Source organism: Silurus aristotelis (assembly GCF_946808225.1).
Source record: "Silurus aristotelis genome assembly, chromosome: 20".
Lineage (NCBI taxonomy): Eukaryota > Metazoa > Chordata > Actinopteri > Siluriformes > Siluridae > Silurus > Silurus aristotelis.
Window position 1 is genome coordinate 9387914 of NC_139593.1, and position 7009 is coordinate 9394922.

A 7009-nucleotide genomic window follows, 5' to 3' on the forward strand; every position below is an offset into this window, starting at 1 on the left:
TCCAAATCTGCAGCTCTTGTGGGATGTTCCCGGTCTGCAGTGGTCAGTATCTATTAAATGTGGTCCAAGGAAAAACAATGGTGAACCGGCGACAGGGTCATGGGAGGTCAAGACTCACTGATGCAGAGTGAAGGCTGATCCGTGTGGTCCGATTCAACAGACGAGCTTCTGTAGCTCAAACTGCTAAAAAAGATCATACTGATCAGGTCTGTTTAGGCAGGAAAGGGGGACCAACATATTATCAGGCATGTAGTCCTAATGATTTCACTGATCGGTGTATAAACTTAGCATAGCATTATAAACTAGGAGACCCAAACATGTTTCAGCATGACAGTGCCCCTGTCTATAAAACCAGTGTTGGACAGAAAATAAGTAAATTTAATTTGTTACTGTACTTCAGTAGCTTTTTCAGGAATCTGAACTTTACTGAAGTAATTTTGTTTGGGGAGACTTTTACACTACATTTCAAAGTGAAATGTCCTATTTTTTACTCAGCTACATTTTGCGAAATCAGTCGTTCCTTTTTATTTATTAGTGGATAAAAATTGTATTATTACTATTAATTGTATAATTTTATTAATAGTGTAGCCAGTGAAGAAAAAAAGAGTCGAAAAAAATACAGCAGGAACAAGACAGTTTAATAATCCCGCTATAGACGCCCTTTATAAACTTTTATTAAGGCTACAATAGGACATTATATCCATAATAAATCATAGTCCTTTGGATACTTAAGTTGATTAGAAGGCAAATACTTTGCTACTTTTACTGGAGTCATATTTTACCGAATGTACCTTCACTTCTACTCAAGTACACGTCTATTTGAGTTAATAATGTTCAATATACTGAAGCAAGTAAAAAAAAGTTATTTGGCATCTACTTTATGTCCCTACACCTCATGAACTCAATCTAATATGAAAAAACATGTGGTAGTCTCAGATTTTACTAGCATTGATTCCAGTAGCTAATGTAATTGGATAGACAGCAGGTCAAATCTTCGTTATGTCAAACAGGATACCTTACATGGTGTAGCTACATTCATATATTAAAGATTAGTTTATTAAATAAATATTTACAATATATTAATTAGAAATGTTTACTTTATCCTACCTCATAGTGTTTGTTTGGAGCACTATTTTGTTGTCTCCATCTGAGACTTATATTGCTAATTACATGATGAATATAGCTATTTAGCTATTTTTTAAAAATTTGTTTGGCAAAGCAGTGAGCTTGGAGAGTAACTGATAACGAGAATGGCACAATGGATGATTAACAGAGCTCTTTTGGAAGCTTTTATAAAAGGGGAATCCCCTCTATTGTAGGGTTCTACATCCCCAAAGGGATAAACTGAAAAACCATTTAGTAAGAGCGTAGCTTGTTCAATATGAAAAAAACCCCAGCATAAATGGAGCGTGAGTAATATGCATGGCTGTGATGACAGCAAACTCCGAGCAACAATCGATGCTGCTCTCTTGTCCACATGACATTATGTGTGACCTTTCTGTATTTTAATTACTTTTTATTCAATTTCACCTTTCCATTGAAATGCCAAGAGTACTTCCCAGATAGTTAGGGTTTGATTTGCCATGCAGAGGCGCGCATTTGCTTTTCATCACATTAATATAAATGGGTAAGGTCATACACATATCTGCACATCTCATTTATTCTTTATTAAATTCTCCAGTCTCTGTTCTAGGCCCTAAACACAAACAGTTGCACAATTATGAAGGAGAAATTCTTGTGAAATGCCACATGGCTCACAGAGAGCATAGAGTGGACAGCAGCTGGTCCATACAGGAGACTAAAGGCTAAAAATACAGGTCAAATGCAGGTCTTTGTTTCAGAGGAACAAATTGTTCCAAATTTTCTTTCTTCTGGGATTAGCAGGACATTGAACATGGGTTTATGGGTTATGGTTTTAGGTCTTAGACACAACAGAGATTAAGGTTTTTACTTTAGGGTGCACTGATTGCAGTTAACTGCATTACATCTGGAGCATGTGTGTGAGTTAGAAATTCTCCCATGTTTGTCTGCACTGTAAAAAAAAAAAAAGGAAAAACATGTTTACTTAACTTATAGTCCAAGAGCAGTTACTGAAGGGACATGTGCTTGTGTTTGTTATGCTTGGTCCTAGTCCAAGGATTTGTTTGTTAGCCTACTGTGTTCATCTGTTCTGTGTTAGTCCCTTAATTTGTTTGCCTGGCTGTCCTGTCCTGATTATTTTTTGTAAAGTTTTATCATGCGTTTGAATTGTTAAGTGGAAGTGGTGCAGTGCTATGCAGAGAACCATGAAATTCTTAAAGGTTCACATATTTTCTTGCCACTATATATATATATATATATATATATATTTATATACACACAATGTAACTCTGGTGTACGAGTGCCGTGTAGTACGAGAATATCAGTGTACGAATGGTTTTACTAGTAAAAATCTTTGTAGGGTTACGAGCATATTTCAGGAAGACGAGCATTTCTTTTGACGAGTTCAGTTCCAGTTACACATTCTGCTCGATACTCCTCACCTCCGTCCCCACGTTTCCAAAAATTCCCCCACCTCTTCCCCACCATCATCACACCCTTACCATCAACCACTACAACAGCATGTAAGTACAGTACTATAAAAATATTTGATTATTTATTAAAAAAGTTATTTACAGTAGTATTTCTTTATATTTATAAAGTAATTTACCGTATTATAGTACTTTTTATGTTTACCCCCACATCATCTCAGCCTCATTTTTTTGTTACTGATGAATTGCTTTTACATTAATTCTTATGAGAAAAATAAACATGCACGTACTCATATATATATATATATATATATATATATATATATATATATATATATATATATATATATATATATATATATATATATATATATTTCAGTGGTGGGCGATCATGGTCAACAAAGCTTTCTCTGCTGGCCTAAACACTACCAGAACCACTGACCTACATTCACAACCTAAACTCTAATATTTGTTTCATGAAATTGTATTACTTTATTCCTAACAGTTTATACTCTTCATTTCGTAGTGTTTCTCTCGGCTGCACTGCTTCCAGTACGTGTATATGGATGTTAGATTTTTAGTCCAATCAGATTTCAGCCGCTATGTGCTGCCATGTCAATCTAATCTGCCCAGGGCCTTCAAAGTCAGTACTGCTGGCCTTTTTACGATAGAGAAAATTATCAACGGGTCTGTATCTCTAACCATTCAGATTTTATATTCGCCTCACAGGGCAGCTAGCTGGCCCAGAATAGCGTCAGCATTTTTGCGTTCTGTGATTTGTTGGTCAGAGGGAAACTGTTACAGCCAAGTTTAACTGGCAAAAAGCATATAGCGTGCTGCACACAGTAATACATCTGACATTTTTATGCCTACGGAGGAAGAGAAATTGATTTGGTCTCAGACATACTTAAAAATTCATTTTACAGAAAAGCTAGACATCGTGAGGAGGTCGGCCAACCCCGAAGCTAGCTAACTTGTCTCAGCCCGGAAAAGGATTTGTTCTTTACTTCCAGACCAGTGAATGCGAGTAGTACCACTGGATTACAGCTTCTGAGAAGCGGTGCAAATTATGAGTGAGTAGTACTCTGGTAAATAGGTTGTATTTTATTTAGATTTTCTTATGTTTTTATCATGTTATTAGACAAATATTGATTCTGAACTGCTCCAGATGATGTAGGTGCACAGTTGCAGTGTAGTGTAGAGGTTTGGAGTCTTAACTGGGTTTCTTGCTTTAGCAAAATTTTATTCACCCTCCATATGTGAAATGCCTCTCTCTCTGTAATGCCATGCATTGTTATATTGCGTTTTTGTATAGTATTGATGGTTTTGATGATTGACTTCTTCTGCTTGAGGATGCCCCACAGTTGCTCAATAGGGTTCAGGTCTGGAGACATACTTTTCCACTCCATCACCTGTGCCTTCAGCTTCCTCAGCAAGGCAGTTGTAATCTTGGCGGTGTGTTTGGGGTCGTTATTATTTTGGAAAACTGCCCCAGGTTCTGAAGGAAGAGCATCATGTTCTGCTTCAGAATATCACAGTTTATGTTGGAATCCATGAACCCCATCTCCCCAGTAGCACTCATGCAGCCCCAGACCATGATGCTACCACCACCATGCTTGACACAATTTTCTTGGTTCTCCTCACCAGGGCAACACCACACATGCTGTACACCATCTGTGCCAAACAAGCTTATTTTATTCTCATCAGACCACAGGACATGATTTCAGTAATTCATGCTTTTGGACAGGTTGTTTTCTTCTGGGACGATGGCCTGCAAACCGACTTTTTGCAGTGTGAGGCGTATGAGCACTGACAAGTGGACCCTTCACTTATGCAACCTCTAAAGCAATGCTGCAGCACTCATGCTGCACTGCTCTAATACAAGATACACAAATTTGTATGGTCCTGTAAATCTGTACAGTATTCTACCATGCATATATATATATATATATATATATATATATATATATATATATATATATATATATATATATATATATATATATATGCATGGTAGAATACTAAAGGTTATTTATGTCAAGATGGAGAGTCCTCTCCCTTTTCACATCTCAGCATATTTCCACACTGATGCTTGTGTTTCTCAGTCTGTGCTCTTTGCCTAAGAAAGCCTTCACCGGAGGTCTAAAGAGAAGATATTGTGTCTGATTCATGTGGACAGCATCCATGCCCTCAGGATCCAGTGCTCCATGAAACATTCTTGTGTGAGGACACAAACAAATAAGGCTCCATGTAAGGTCATGGTGAAGCCAGTGCCTGAGTGCCTGAGTGCTTGTAACCGTAATGTTGATGCTGTCCTGATAAGACATTTCACATACAGAAGAATACCGTGATGGTTTACATTTCTGTGTTTTGGCAATGCTTTGTTAATACTGATGAAAATTCTCCTAGATTTGTCATTTAATATTTGTGTAAAACTGCCCCTAATGCTAAAACCAACACTCATGCAAACAGAAGTTAGTTTTTAGCAATTAACATGCCAACTCTTGCCGTGTCCACAAAGAGCAGGAACATATATTTTCTTGTGTGCACAATCCAATTATATAACCCCATGTCTGCACATTTATGCTATTAAGCATCTCAGTGTCACACCCACCATGGAAAGATCCGTGCCAAGCTTCTTCTTTTGTATGGCTCATTTTCTGGTTCCCCCATTCAAGCTCCATGTTTCTCATTCTTGGTTGCTTTATCTCCCATTAAAAATTACTGACCAACTATTACTTCTTAATAATTCAAATAATTATTGGGCTAAAATAATGATATGAGAATGTAGCCCAAAAAATGGATGTATATGAATGCAGCATCTGAAGCTACAAAAAAAATCTGCCTTATTGTTTCAGTTAGCAATTCAGCAATGACTCTGGTGTACAAAGTAAATCATTCCTTATTGATAAAACTGTACACGTCATGCAGTAGGTTGAAAAGTATGCAGTTTCATTTTGCTGTGGAAATTTTTGGATTTTTAGTTCTGAACATCCTGGCATTTCAAAAGACTGGGTCAGAGTAGTTTATGTATAGTATATGTAAAGAGTGCTGAAAGGCAGAGAGCAAAGAGTGCAAAACAGTGCAGGGTTGGAGAGGAGAGGAATGCAGGGAGGGGAAGAGATGAAACGAGAGGAGATGGCCTGCTGTTTGTGTTCTGCAGTCCTGCATATGCTTCTGCCAGAGTCAATCTGCACACCAGCAAGTCCAAACACAGGCTACTGCTGTCAAACCCCCCATTCTGTTTTTTTTTTTTTTTTTTTATCCCACAGTTTCTCTCTCTCTCTCTCTCTCTCTCTCTCTCTCTCTCTCTCTCTCTCTCTCTCTCTCTCTCTCTCTCTCTCTCTCTCTCCTCCCTCTCTCTTTCTCTCTCTCTCTACATACACACCCACACACGCTCACACACACTCCTCTGTCTGACTTTGACAGCCTGCTGTGTGCTTCTGTGGTTTTGTGCTGACTAGAAAAGTGATGCTCTTTGACAGAGGGCACACACACACACACACACACACACACACACACACACACACACACACACACACACACACACACACACACACGCACACACACACACGCACACACAGGCACATGCTGTATATGCACATCGTTTCCATCCCACTAATTCAGAAACATCTTCACAAACATTACACACAGTAAACATTTTGGACCTGACCACACTGCACTTACAAATAAATCCTTCTGAAAAGAAGGTCAATGCAGGTACTATTATTTATTATTATTATTTAATGATATTATTGATTGTGAGAATTATTATTTGGTAACATTGAACCTTTCCATCAATTCTTAGAGCACTTTCAATCATTAATAAACTTAAAAACAATAACAGAGACGTCTCAGCTCTACCAGTGGACTTAAGTCTAAGCGATTATAAGTTTAAATCCCAGCAGCTCCAACCTGCCACTGCTGGGGCCCTTGAGGAAGGCCCTCAACCCATCAGTTGTATGAATGAAACAAGTTGATCTAGATAAAGGCATCTACCGGATGTAAGTAATACTAACCAAAGAAGTGTCAATGAAAAACTGTCAAGTATTTGTTTTTATTTACTTGTTTCTTCTTCTTCTTCTTTCGGCTGCTCCCATTAGGGGTCTCCACAGTGGATCATCCGTCTCCATACCCTCCTGTCCTCTACACATGCTTATTTCAACCCAACTACCTGCATGTCTTCCTTGACCACATCCATAAACCTCCTCCTTGGTCTTCCTCTTTTCCTCCTTCCTGGTGGCTCCATCCTCAGCATTCTCTTGATAAGAAATCAACCGGAATATCTAACATACAGAGAAACACCAAACACACTTACATGGACATCTTCTTATTAAACAGAGCTAAATAAAAAAACTTTTTTTAAATTTTCATATATATATATATATATATATATATATATATATATATATATATATATATATATATATATATATATATATATATATATATATATATATATATAAAATATATATAATGGGGAGTAAATATTAAATAGT